This window comes from Phyllostomus discolor, chromosome 4 (genome assembly GCF_004126475.2).
Source record: "Phyllostomus discolor isolate MPI-MPIP mPhyDis1 chromosome 4, mPhyDis1.pri.v3, whole genome shotgun sequence".
Lineage (NCBI taxonomy): Eukaryota > Metazoa > Chordata > Mammalia > Chiroptera > Phyllostomidae > Phyllostomus > Phyllostomus discolor.
In genome coordinates, this window is record NC_040906.2 from 125775288 (window position 1) to 125790480 (window position 15193).

Genomic DNA, 15193 nt, shown 5'->3' on the forward strand with positions numbered 1-15193 from the left:
TCCTATTTCAGGGCATGATTCTCCCTTTTAAGTCATGCTTTTTCCAGGCTTTTCAGCTAAATGCCCAAGGTGATCAGTAAGGTCTCAATAATGGCTGGGGAAGAATTCTGATGTCACTTCACCCTGTAAGTTTTCCGGTATCCTCTTCAGCTCTCAGATCCTCTTCAGGCGCTCTATGCTACGCATTGCAGAGTCTTGTCCTCGGTATATTTAGCCTGGTCCTCAGCTAAGAACCTACAAGGGATCCACGTGTGAACTGGTAGGGCACCCTCTGTGAAGGCTGCTCCTCTTTGGTTTCTATCCCACCAAGCCCAGTGGATTCTTTAGCTCTGACTTCTGATCTGTGCCTTTTTCCTGCCATAAAGACCTCCACTCATTGTTTGTGGCTACCCTTCTTTGTGCACTTTGAGGAATTGCCCTTTCATAGAAAACTTAAGGGAATGTGAGCTCATCTCTTTTATTTTTATTATCTTAGAAAGTCCCAAACTGCCCATTTTAAAGCCTGAAAGCAAAGTGTCATACACATTGTTTAGTTTTATTATTTTTGAGCTATGGAAGAATAAGTCATTACAATTACATCATCCTGGTAAAAAAAAATCAAAATTGATAAACAATTTTAGCATTTTATGTGAATCAATGCTGTAATTGCAAATGTGGACTTGAGCAGAAAAGCAACCAGACTTCCAGGAGGATCCATTGCAAACACATTTATAAAGTAGCTCAGTGTCCATTGGACTTGTCTAATTGACTCCAGGCACAGTTCTCTGGAATATAATATTTATTCACCAAGAAATTAAATTCATAATTGAAATTCACCTTTGCCTTAAAGACTTAAAGCTGAAGCTTTCTCTTCCCTACAAAGCTTCTCAATAATAACTTACTTTGTTACATCACTTTTACATTTTCCCTTCCCAAAAGTCAAAGGATTGCTTTCTGGTGCTTTCTGGTGCATGTTTCAGATATAAATTGTTCTAATTTTCAACTGCTTGAAAATTCCTTAAAATAAATATATTTTTTGTAGCCTGCACTTATTTATTCAAGAAGAGCCACCAGAGAGAATATCTGTTAACAGAGTTGTTGCAATACTACTTCATTCTTATGACCACCAATGCAATAATTTTGGATGCTTTATTTAGCTAGAGGCAAATAGAACCAACTCCTCATTTTAACTAATACTGGTAATTGGGTAACTCATAAGTCTTTATCTCTAAATACCACATTTCTGTAGAACTGAAAACTAGATGTCTAAATATCTGCTGACAAACTCTAACTGGATGTTCTACAGGATGTTTTAACTCAGAAGTCCAGAACCAATATTTCTTCTTTCTACTCTCCAAAATTTTCTTTCTTCTTAAGATTTTTAGTACCTCTTCCTCAAAACTCAAATTATAAATCACAGTGTCTTTTGTGTTAAATTTTCTCTCTTACTCTCTACTTGCGGTATAGTTGATTCATTGCATTTTGGAATCATTTTTCTTATCCATTCTCCTTTCATTCCTCTTGGCATAATCCTATTTGAAGCCTTATCACTACCTCAGCAGGACTGCAGAAATCACTTCCTAAATAAATTTGTGCCTCTATCATTCACAAGCTGTTTGAGTTATGCTTCTAAAATAAATATATAATATCACCTCCTTACACAAAAATCTCCGCTAGCTTTCTGTTACTGATGGGAAGAGAGCGAGTTTGTGAGTACACATTTAAAGCCCTCTGTCTTCTAACTATACCCCATTAGCCGTCAGGCTTATCTGCCTCCAGTGTGTTGTGCCCCCTGTTTGGGATGGTGCATTCTTTGCACACCTGTCACCACTTCTAATTTCCCCTGCCAAGAACAGGTGTGACTCAGCACAGTACACTTCCCTACATTCTGGGAGTCTGCTTTCAACGATTAATTTGCTACTTTTCATTTCTATAAGCTTCTTTCATCCATCTCTCCACCCTGGTTAAATTGATCAACTTACTGATACAAATGTCCTAAATTTTTGCCACTGTACTTCTGCTTCTGGTATTTGCTCATGACAGAAATGTTTTTTCCAGGTGTTCCTCATCTACAAAACTGCAAAGTATTTTTTAATGTCACTTGATTTTGGCTTTTACTACATTTAAAAAAAAAGAATAATCACCACATTTATTGGGTTTCATTTGTGTGCCAGGTAATATGCTAAGTGCTGCACATACTTTTATTGTTTCATTTAATTCTCAAAAGAATACAAGGTCCTCTCATTGCTTTTTATATTATATTTTAGTTATTTAAGTCATTGTCTTACATTTGTTCCAAGATTATAGATACCACAAGAGAAGTCTTCAGATCAAGTTCATTTTTTCTCACTCATCATCACTGTACATTGCAATATACAACTCCCTAAACTGAGTTTAATGTCCCTCCTGCTTTTTCCTTGCTTCCTTTTTGATTTTCCTCTATCCCTAATATCTGAACTATTTGTGAATTTTTGATAGTTTTAACAAAAGTTTCCTGTGGTTTCACTTGCCTATGGATACAACCTAAGAAACTCTAAGGTAATGATCAATTTTCCCTGGCTTTTATCACTACCTGATTGAACTCACTAATTTCTGGGAGTATCAGAGATGACTTGAGTTTTTAAATAGTACTCTCATTTTCTCCTTTATTACTCTCTATGAAGCTCTTTGTGGATACTCTTCTACTATAAATGCATCTAGAATACTCCATTCTCTGACCCTTCTCAAGCCACACATTCTCATTTAGCCAACGTCTGTATTTCCATATTCCTCAATATACTGAAGCTCAATGGAATTCTGAGATGTGTAAAGAATATACTCTGTTCTACCTGTTATGACCCACCTTGACACTTGGCACCAAAGTAGCAATTTTTTATTACTGAGAAAGTCTTCTATTAGACTACTTCACCTTCTGTCTGTTACTTCTTATCCATTAGGTATTGTTTATAGATACTTGTTATTGGCTTTTCTAGCTTCCATTTTACTGTTTTCTAGAAATAACCCCAGTTTTTAGGTGAAGATCAATGCATCAAAAAACTTTCCGTGTTTATTTGTAGGGGGCTCCAGACCTTTGCATCATCACTGAGCACCTGATTCGAGCCCACTTCAATGTAAACTTCCACATTATCTCAACCATACTATTTATTTCACATGTTGGAATGTGACTTCAGTGAATCTAATCAGAAGGAACATTTAAGTTTTCATGGGGGCTACTAGAAAAGAACCTCACTATTTCCAGGGACTTTTCCCTGAAAAGATGAAGCTTATGCAGCTATTTTGGCATCAGGACAGAAGATATTATCTAAGAAAGAAGAGGTCAGAAAAAGAAGTGTAGCCATGAGGTGGAGAGGAAGAAACTGGGTACTGATGCTATATGTTAAACACTTTATACCGCTGAGACTAAACCCTGGCAATGGCTGGACTTCTGTTATGTCAGGCAGTAAATACTTTTTTTGCTTAAGTCAGTTTGAATTTGGAATTTTCTCACTTGCAAGAAATGCAGCCAACTGAAATGGGTTTAGGCATGAATCCATGGGACTATTTTTCTAATACCGAAGTCACTGTAACCAAGAGATGCAAATTAAAAAGGCATATTTTAATTATATAGTTACAATTTATTTTGATGAGAACTTTTTAAAGATTTAGTCTCCTAGCAACTTTTAAATATACAATACAGTATTTTTTTAACTATAGTCACAAGGCTGTGCATCATATCTCAACGTATTATTTATTTTATAATTAGAAGTTTGTACCTTTTGACCACATTCACCCATATCACCTGCTTCCCACTCCCTACCTCTGGCAAGCACCAGTCTGTTCTCTGTATCTGTGAACTTAGCTGTTATTGTTTTTTCGTTAGATTGCATATACCACTGAAATCGTACTGCAATTGTCTTTCTCTGTCTGTTTTACTTCACTCAGCACAATATCCTTGAGGCCCATCCATGTTATTGCAGATGGCAAGATTTCATTCTTTTTTATGACTGAGTCATATTCCATTATACTCATTCATCTGTTGATAGATACTTTGGTTGCTTCTATATGTGGATTATTATTGTAAGTAATGCTGAAAAAACATGGAGTTGCATATATCTTTTCAAGTTAGTTTTTTTTTATTTTCTTCAAATAAATACTCAGAAGTGGAATTTCTGGAGCATAGGACAATTCCTTCTTAAAGTATTTGAAGAGCGTCCCCATTGTTTTTCATTCTGGCTTTACCAATTTACATTTCCAATAGCACAAATATTTCCCTTTCTCTACATCCTCACCAATACATTTTTAAAATAATAACCATTCTAATAGGTGTGAAATAAAATGATATCTCATTGTAGTTTTGATTCACATTTCCCTGATGATTAGTGATGTTGTACACCTTTTCATGTATCTGTGGGCCATCTGTATTCCTCTTTGGAAAACTACCTATTCAAGTCCTTTGCCCATTATTAAATCAAAGTGGTTTTTTTAAAAAAATTTTTTATTTATTTATTTTTAGGGAGGGAAGGGTTGGGATGGGGGGGAGGGAGGGAGAGAGAGAGACAGAGAGAGAAACATCAATGTGCAGTTGCTGGGGGTTATGGCCTGCAACCCAGGAATGTACCCTGGCTGGGAATCGAACCTGGGACACTTTGGTTCCCAGCCCGCGCTCAATCCACTGAGCTACGCCAGCCAGGGCTAAAAGTGGTTTTTTTGTGTGTTTTTTGGTTTTTTTTTGCTATTGAGTTGTATTAGTTATTTATATATTTTTAATATTAACTCCCTATCAGATATCTTAATTGCACATATTGTGTACCATTCCATAGATAGCCTTTTAATTTTTTTGATGTTTTTCTTTGCTATGAAAAAGTTTTTTAGTTTAATGTAATTACACTTGTTTATTTTAGCCTTTTTTTGCTTTTGCTTTTGTTATGAAATCATGTGTGTGTGTGTATATATATGTACATGTATATGTATAGATATATTGTCAGCCGAGAAATTACCCAGCCATGTACTATGAAAAATAGAGACATTTATTAAAGAAGATACAAGAAACATTGTACATAGGACAATGACACCTCAGTCTCTTTCAAAGTAGGCACCTTGGGACCTCACACAGTTCTCCCAATCACCATCAGATGCCTGTTGTATTTTTCTGAAACTCACCAGTGGTCTGATATCTCTTCCTTTCAAAGGTGATTTTAGTTTTGGGAATAACTAGAAATAACAGGGCACCAAATCTGGGCTGTAGGGTACCTGAGTTTCCTCAGTGATTTGCTGTTTCGCCAAACAACTCTGCATGAAACATAATTCATGAGTGGGTGGGTTGTAATGAATCAGCCAATCAGCAGTTGTCCACAGATGTGGACCTTTGAGTCATTGGAATAGTTTCTGTGGAAGAATGTTCAAGCTTAACACAAAACTTGATTCAGATTTGTTGCTCTACTCGCTCACTCAATGCAACAGCCACATAGTACACATGCTCACTCAGTGACATCTACCACCCCCACTGACTAGTACAGTGAGGTCATCATTTTTCAGGTGTGCACATTCCAGCCCACTCTCCTTGACTACCAGCTTACATCTATGTTGTGTAAACCATCATTGTTATATTAACAATGACTGGACTTTTCCCACACAGACCTCATATGTGTGTGTGTGTGTGTGTTTACACACGTCATTGCTGAGCTGATGTCTAGCTTACCACCTATCTTCTTTTCTAGGAGGTTTATGGTTTCAGCTCTTTACATTCAAGTCTTTAATCCTTTTTAAGTTAATTTTTGTGTCTGTTGAAAATGGTGGTCTAATTTTATTCTTTTGCATATGGCTGTCCAGTTTTCCCAACACCATTTATTGAAGAAACTGCCCTTTGCCCACTGTATGTTCTTGGCTCCTTTTTCATAAATTTACTGTATGTACATGGATTTATTTCCTGGTTCTCTGCTCCATTGATCTATGCTTCTGTTCTTATGCCAACACTATACTGTTTTGATTACCATAGCTTTGTGATATAGTGAAACCAGTAATCATAATACCACCAGTTTTATTCTTTTCAAGATTGCTTTCGTTATTTGGGGTCTTTTGTGATAAGTACAATCCTTACCTTACTATACCACTTTTCACTCCCAGACATGGACTTTTGTCAGTTAGATCGATACTTAAAATCAAGTTATGACAAATGCTTTTCCAGGATTTAAGTTGGAGACAAGAGATAACGAAGCGACATTACCTCAAGTAGTAATGTTTTTAGCCATGTGGCACAAGCCAGTCTAACTGAACAAAACATAGAAATCAATGAACAGCTCTAGAGAAGTATGTAGACTTTTCAATAAATTTCTCTTTCTAAAATTAGCTTGAGTACAGATTAAGACAAAAAATAAAAAAGCCATCAATGCAAGACTTAAATCCAGGTCTGTGGACTCCAAATCACATTCACATTACCACTGTGGTACGGTATGATGTCCTCTCGGTGCCTGAGACGGTACTTGACAGAGGGGATATATTTTTGTTGGTTAGCCTCATATACTAAATTCATGTTTGATAAATAATTTTTTAAAAAAGATTTATTTAAAATTGTATAGAAATCCCTTGAGCCAATGCCACTTTAGTTGTTTCTTATGACGTGGTTTATTCAAGAAACAGCCTGGCTATAGGGAGGGCATTCGTGTCTGCATTTTACTGGGAATGCACTGTTTTGGCCAGTCTGTTCCTGATCACGTGTAAATTTCATGTATTAAATAACACCAAGTACATCCGTACTGACATACAAATGCACAATAACGAAAAAATGTCAGTCCGCAACACAGGTATGTGCCCTGACTGGGAATTGAACCCACAACCCTTGGTTTGCAGGCCAGTGCTCCATCCACTGAGCCATACCAGCCATGGCACAAATAGGCATTTTTATAAGGAGAATCTGAAATACATTTTCAGACCCTCCTCCTGTCTCAGCTTCACCATTCAAAGTGGGTTAAGCAATATAGTTTTCTAAGAGATTTAGACCTAGTCCCTCTTCATTTGTTGTAGCAAATTGTAAAAGACTTTCAAGGTTAGCAGAGCTAAGTATAAATTCTGTATCTCCTACCACTCTGATGAATAATCCTCAGCCATTCTAACCTAGAGGTGGGATTGACTCTCAGGAAATCCTTTTCTTCTTTTCCTCTGTAAAATGATTAACAATCAGAGTGCAGAGTCTCTGGGGAAAGGAGGTTAGAGAGAAAATGCCACTGGGGATTCTCAGGACACAGGACGCAGTCTCGCTCCCAGTGAGCTTATCAAGCAATCAGTCTGCTTTGGTTGATAACTTCAAAACAGTGTTTGGTGGAGGGAAATTTATCAGGGAAAACATTTTCTAATGAGTTTCAAAAGATAAGATCCATATTTCTATCATATATTTTCCTGCCAAAGTAACATTCAGCAGGCATGATGGAAGTGAGAAAACATGAGCAAAAAGAACTGCTGACTTGTTCAGTCTAAGGGAATGGTCCCCTTTTCAATTCTGACTAATCTGTACTAGCTGCTTATTTAACATCCTCTTCATTTAACTCTTGAAATATCTTGGTTAGTATAACTGAAATAAAATTATAAAGGAGGAAATATTAGAAGGGTCATTGGATATGTTATAGAAACCATCATTTCTGTCATATTTTCAAACAGGAACTAAAAAATAAAGATAAGAGGAGGACTTCTTTCTTTATGAATTATTTTTTTAAAGACTTTATTTATTTACTTGTAGAGCAAGGGGAAGGGAGGGAGAAAAAAAGAGAGAGAAACATTGATGTGTGAGAGAAACATCAACTGGTTGCCTCTTACCTACCACCAATGGGGGACATGTGAGAAAGTGTGTGCTCTGACTAGGAATTGAGCCAGCAACCTTTTGGTTTGCAGGCCAGTACTCAACCCACTGAACCACACCAGTCTGAACATTTACATCTTAAAGAAATTAATTTTCAACAAATGACAGTTAATTCAGGTCTGATGGAGTTTGTGAAAAGAATTACTGTTAACCTTTAAACCAAGGTTTCATATAACTGCCTTAAAATACTCTATGCTGCAGTACATGGGCTTAATCCTAAATTCTGCTACTCCAATTTAAAGTCAAAATACAGTCTTAGCAGAAAAGTTAAGATGACATCTGAAAATAGGCATTGGACTCCTCTTTCACAATTCCCACTCCAGCCACTCCACACAAAATGAGAGGATTAAAGCTCTGATTCTCTCTGGAGATGAAAAGTTAAGAAGCTCTAAGGCCACATACATATTCAGTCCCTTCTCTTTCACAACCCTCTCTAAGGAAACTCAGCTGTACTTTATCTCAACCTTACAAAGCATGGAAGAACCAAGGGCTCCCTAGAAGCGGAGCTGGTGAGAAGTAGACAACACATCTGTCTCCTCACTTCTTGCCCCTACTCACCTTGTCTGGGAACTCATCATGAGCCTCTCACTGCCACTAGAAAGTGGGGACATATGGGTTTCACCTGTTCACTTGCTAACAATCACTTCCAGAGCCCCATGACCCTTTAGGGATTTACAAAAACTTAAAGGTGTGCTAAAGGAACTCATATGAATTCATGGTTAATGCATACATATTTTGGCTTAGAAAGATATATTTTATGAATAGTGATAATAACAACTGACAATAATGTAGTTACTACTATCAGTGAGACAGTTTTCCAGCACAAAAATAAAATTATAGATTTTTAAACAATGGGCATGAACTGTAACTAATGCTATTGCATGACTAAGTTTGATATAGTCAACATCCAGCCCACTCCCTATATGTGTTTTCTGAACTGCAGAGCCCAGAAATCTAAGAACTACATTTCCCATACAATTATACCCAGAGTTGAGGAAGAGAACTAGATTCCACCAATTAGATGCATTTCTATGAGATTTAAAAGACATAATGAAGCTAAAACCCTGTTTCTGCTGCTGCTTCTACAAGCAAACCAGGTTCTAGGGATTGGGATATTGATGACAGTTGATTTTTTAATAACTGGATCATTGTTACAATAACATACCCTTGAATTTAATAATTTCAGTGGAAGCTTCTTAATTCCTATTCCTCAAGTCAGGCATATAAATGTACCTTTTTATTTGTATTAAATTGCTTTCTTAGAATATTTTAAAGTGGTCTGATTGATGCATTCAACTGGAGAGTGTGGGGTCAAATTTTCAATAGTACTAAGTGAATCCTGCGGTGTTTCTTGTGGGCACTCCATCCTTACAGCTGAGACCAGGTTTTTGATAAGAAATCCTTGCTAGACTTCAGGATTTCAGAAGAGAGGTGAAAGTATATTGCAACTTTGATTGGACTGACAAATAAAACCACAGGACAAAAGGGAGGATGATAAGGAAAGAATATTGTGCTGAAGTGAGCAGCCTTGGTTCTAGATCTAATTCTGCCTTTACATAATTGTGTGATAATGGGTGAGCATAATATCGTAAGTTAAAGCCTTTTACTCCTATGGTGTTCCCATGGACTATCATCTTTGAATGATGAGGAAGATACCCAAAACATAGATTCTTGGTTTGAAGAGAAGGCCAATTTGGAGAATAAATTTTCTGGAAAGAATGGGGCAGGGCTTTTTCAGGAAGAAACTCCTCTGAAAAAGGCAAATTCTCAGCAAATTATTGTCACACCTTTGAGACCAGTTGACCATACTTATTACAAAGAATCAGGAAAATAACTGGTGCAAGAGTGCATTCCCTCAAATGCTTGTTCTTCTGTGGATGTCCAGGGAACCACCTCAAGAAATACTCTATCCAAGCTGCAGAGAAGATCTATTAGACTCTCTGCTTGGGAGGACTTGGCACAGAAAGAAACTACCATGTGAAAATGAAAGCCAAGAGATATTTCTGTTCCTGTAATTGTTCATGAAATTCCACCCTCCAGAAGAATGCAAGTTTTGAACAATAAAAAGAAGCCAGAAGAAGAGGAAGATGATAGTACTTATCAAGACTCTTCTGGCAAATATGAGTCTTCCCCAGAGAAAACCAAGGACATACTATGCCTTCTACATCACCTTTAAGGCAGAAGATTCTAAAAAGTGCTGAGGAGCAAGAGTTGGAGAAGAACATGAAAACACAGCAGGGGGAAATGGAGATCTGGATAAAGAATGAAGAACTCAAGAAACTTGCTCTTGCAATTGCAGGGCAACCTGTGAAGAAATTGGTGAGCCAAGTACCAGATTGGTCAACTTCCACTTCCACACAGAGGACTGAATCAAACAACATTCTAAGAACCAGGAGGAGTATAAGGGAGTGAACTTTATATTTGAGTCGTGCAAGTATCCTCCCTCTCCTACCCAAGTCACTAAGGGACACACCATTATAAAGCCTTTCAACCTGTCCCAAGGAAAGAAAAGAACATTTGATGAAAGAACTTTTTCATATGTGTCTCTTGCATAGCTGTTTGAAGTGTTCTATAAATGAAGTGCTAACAGATATCACTTGAGAAGCAACAAGGATGATATTACTCTGTTACCCCCAAATATGCTATGGCCAAGATTTCCAGATACCTACAGATTCCTGTGTTGCCAGCTAAACAATGCATAAAGCCCGTTGACCTGCAAAAAATGCAGCAGATCAGGAGGCTGAGGAGCTCAAGAAACTGCCACAATATAAATTCAAAGCACAGGAAGTTGATCCCAGAATGCTTGAAGGTTGCCCAAGAAACCACCTGTGAAGCCACCCACATAGCACACTGGCTTTGATCTGGAAATTAAGAAAAGAATCCAGGAGCATGAGTCAAAGAAGAAACCAGAGGACGAGCAATTTGAATTTCATTCCAGATTTTGCCCAAGAAATATCTTGGCAGATGTCGTGGGTGTTCCTGAAAAGAAAATACTTCCAATCACTCTCCCAAAATCACTCCCTTTGCATTAAAAAACAGAATCTGAATGCCCACTAATGACATGGAAGAGGAGCCAGTAATGATAAGAGTTGAACCTGTGTCACATTCTGGATTGCCTTTTAAGCCCCATAACCCAGAGATAAAAACTGTGGGAATATGTTCTTTCTTTTTTGATTCTAAAGATGGAGAATGTCAGTTACAAAAGGAGACAAAAATAAAAGAATTGTGGAAAGGTGAGGTGCCCAAGTTCAAGGTATTTCTTTTGCCTCATTTTGACACCATTAACCTTCAAGGGAAGAAGGTGAAGAATATGACCCAGACCAAGCCTTTCTGCATGAAGACTGACAAAGAGGCTTTGTCAGTCTGTAAAGGTAGACTTGGAAGCACCACCTGAAGGAAGAACTGAGTCAGCAGAAAGAAGCAACTTGCTTCAAGGCTCTTCCAAACACTATCATCTGCCAGGAGTCCTTTGTTCCCAAGAAAGAGAAAAAAAAATCTGTAGATGTTCAGGAAACTTTTCAGCTGGCTGTGGAGAAGAGAGCCAAGGTGAGGCAAGAGCTGGAAAAGAACATGGTAGAGGGAGAAGCCCAGAGTCCAGCAGGTGCAGGAGGCTGTGTAGCTGGGAAGGAGCAGCAGAGGAAGTTGCTGGCCAGGTTCCAGAAAGAACTGGTGGTGCACAGGCAAATCTAACATGCAAGTGACCATCCTCTGACTGTGCCCTTATCTCTCAAGTTCTGGGCTCAATTCCACTGCTAAAATTGTCTGTGAGCTGCAGACACTGCCTGGGACAGGGCCACTTTTTCTATCAAATCAGATTTCTTTCTTTGTCACAGGAACATGGAGAGAGCCCATTTTTTTCTGACTTTTTCCTAACAATGGCTGACATGGCCTACCTACAAATACGAATGTGGACTATACTTTTGTTGAGAATTGTTATCTTGTGTTATTGAGGCTAATACTGAGACTCAACTGATACATGTGCTCATTGAACTCAATATAGTCATTTCCTTGGAATCATGAATTGACCTTTAAAATAGGTTTTAACTTTGACTAGGATTTAAAGTCTTTATATCAGCACAGTGTAATTTCTATTGCCCCTTTCCTCACTCCCCTCCTTTTTTTCTATTTTATAGCAGAAAATGAAGATAGTTAAATATTGAGATAAGATTTAAGTTATGGCTTAAATTATGAGGAATAATCAGTATATCACATTCTTTCCTCTTCTCTGAACAAAACAAATTTAGAATTAAGGAGCCCTTTGCTATTAGAAAAGCCTCATTAACTGCACAGGAGGAAGAAGACTGCCTGAACTCATGGGGAGGCTCACAGTAGCCATTGGCAAGCTTTGGGCAGAGCTGCTGGTGTTAACGCATGGTCTTCCCTTACCGGTGCTGATAATAACAAGGAATGCCGTGCAGCACAATTGTTTTAAGTCCTCCAGTACCCTGAACTGGAATAAATATGTTTGCCTTCTTAAAAGAAAAACAATTTTCAACTGGCTTATGTTTCTTAAACTGAAACCCAACTGATACCATAAATGCCTGCATAGAATAGAACTATAAAGAGGAAAATCTATGATGTCCATCTTCCCTGGCAGGGTCTAAAGACAGTGATGACCTGCTTATTGTTGGAAAATGAAACATTAGCATGCTATAGACTGAAGGCAAAAGAGTTACTTAAGTTAATATTAGTGATTATTAGCCTGCAACAACACATTCCTGGAAGGCGGCTCTTGCTGGACCAAGGTGGTGAAAGTAGGGCCGGGTGTGAATGAGGCTCGCAGGCACAGTGGACTGGGCAGGCTAATTCCAACAGCGCTGGGGGCATTAAAATGTATTTAAAAGTAAATTCCTTCAAGAGAATAAGAAAACAAGCCAAACATTGGGAGGAAATGTTTGCAAAAGATGTATTTAAATAAAGGACTATTATCCAAAATGTATAATATTACAATAAGAAAATTTAAAAATCCACTTAAAAAATGGTCAAAGGATCTGAACAGATACCTCACCAAAAATGATACACAGATTAGAAAGAAGCACCTGAAAAGATGTTTTATATTGTGTATCACCAGGAAAATGCAAATTAAACCCACAATGACATACCCCTACATATCTACTTGAATGACCATAAATCAAAATACTGATGACACCAAATGCTGGTGAGCATGTGGAACAACAGGAACCCTGATTTATTGCTGATAGGGCTGCAAAATGGTACAGCCACTTTGAAAGACATATGAGTCAGCAGTTATGCCCTTTGGTATTTACCAAATAAATAAAAAACTTATGACTACATAAAAATCTGCATGTTGATGTTTATAGCAGCTTTATGCATAATTGCCAAAACTCAGTAGGTTAATGAAAAAATTATGGTACATCCAAGCAATTGGATATTATTAATTTATAAAAATAAATAAAGCTGTATAGGAATCTTAAATGAATATTATCAAGTGAAAGCGGACAATCTGAAAAGGCTACATCACTCTGACTATATGGTATTCTAGAAAAGGCAAAACTGTGAAGACAATAAAACAGTCAGTATTTGGCTCTGGCTGGTGTGGCTCAGTGGATTGAGCACAGGCCTGTGAACCAAAGGGTCACCGGTTCTATTCCCAATCAGGGCACATGCCTGGGTTGCAGGCCAGGCCCCCAGAAGGGGGCACGTGATAGGCAACCACACATCCATGCTTTTCTCCCTCCCTTCCTCTTTGTCTAAAAATAAATAAAATATTTTTAAAAAATCAGTATTTGCCAAGGGGGAAGAGGGGATGAATAGGTGGAGCATGGGGCATTTTTAGGCAGTGAATCTATTTCTCTACTAACATTGACAAATTGGTTATTATGATGTAGAATACAAAATTTAAAGAAAACAGCCCTGGCTGGTGTGGCTCAGTGGACTGAGGTTGGGCCTGTGAACCAAAGGATCACTGGTTTGATTCCAAGTCAGGGTACATGCTTGGGTTGCAGGCCAGGTCCCCAGTAGGGGGCATGTGAGAGGCGACAACACATTGATGTTTCTCTTCCTCTTTTTCTCTTTCCCTTCCCTTCTCTGTAAAAATAAATAATTTTTTTAAAAAAAGAATAGAGATTTTAAAGAAAACAAATTTCAACATGGACACCCAATAATTATTAGGACTGGTTTTGTGCCTTCTGGGTAATGCATCCTATAAAAATGTTACATAACTTTATTTACATAAAAAGTAGGCAATCAGACTAATTTAGTGCATACAATGAATAGTGTAGTCATTTCAACAAGCCTGTTATTAAATAGTAATGTAATATCAAATGTAATATCAGTGCCTAGTCATGATCAAATGAAATTTGGGTTGAATGAGTGTTTAAAGAATTTAAATTTCCAAAGGTTTTCTTCCAAGGGAAGTTAAACTATTTGATGTGATCAGCATAAATACATGAGTTTAGAAAACTTGAGGGATATTGGGAGGCTGAGAATGGAAAGTTGTAGAGTTAATATATAAATAATTTACAGATAAAAAATGTAAACTACAATTGGATGTGACAGTGAAGATATAGAATTGGTTTAGGAGAAAAAAGTGCAGTGCATCCAAGGGAAGGGAAAAAATTGATTCAGGAAATTTCTAAGCAGAGCAGAGGCTAGTTTGAGTTGCAGAGGATTGAGAGTAGTTTCCATCTCAGACTAAGAAGTGAATCCAAACCTCAGTATAAAAGAACTAAAAGAGAGTGTTCTCTCTATAAGAACAAAAGTTGGAAAACAGCCCATTCTCTCTCTGTCACTCTCTCTTTGCATGAACAGTGCTTTCAACCTATAGGTGACTTTGTTTTTGTGGGTTGTCTGATCTGTATTCTATAAATCATTTTGAAATCTGGTAATAATAGACTAAGTGTGCACTCTCTTTTGCTGTGGGCAAGTAGGTGAAGAGGTTATCCTAGAAAACTAAATGGAAAATACATTATGAACAATTATTATTTGTAGCATTACATATGTTTGCATAGATATTTATAGTTTTAAAGTACCTTTATATCAGATTGTAAACTGGTGTAACCACTATAGAAAACAGTATGGAAGTTCAAAAAAAATCAGCCCCACCACTCTGAAACTGTGTTAGTATAAAGTTCCCCCAGAGAAACCATGATGAGAAATTTCTTGGGAACTCCTGAAGGAGACAAATAGGAATGCATGTAGTTAAGTGAAATTGGAGATAGGTCTTTCAAAAGAACACTTTCCTTGTTCAGCAGTGATTTAGCCAACATTTGGAAGACAGGGTTCTCTTTTCTCACTGTTTTTACTCTCCTTGCTTCACCCTGATTATGTGTTTTTCCCTCCTTCTCTTATACACACAGAAGAATAAAATGGATGGCAAGTGCTGATGAGAGTTCATGATAAAGAGGGCCCTTAAACATACGTAGT

General features: G+C 37.5%; 1 pseudogene; it reads left to right on the forward strand.

The window, feature by feature from the left end:
* Positions 1–6410: 6410 nt before the first annotated feature.
* On the forward strand, positions 6411–12053 carry LOC114494999 (annotated as a pseudogene).
* The last annotated feature ends 3140 nt before the right edge of the window (positions 12054–15193 follow it).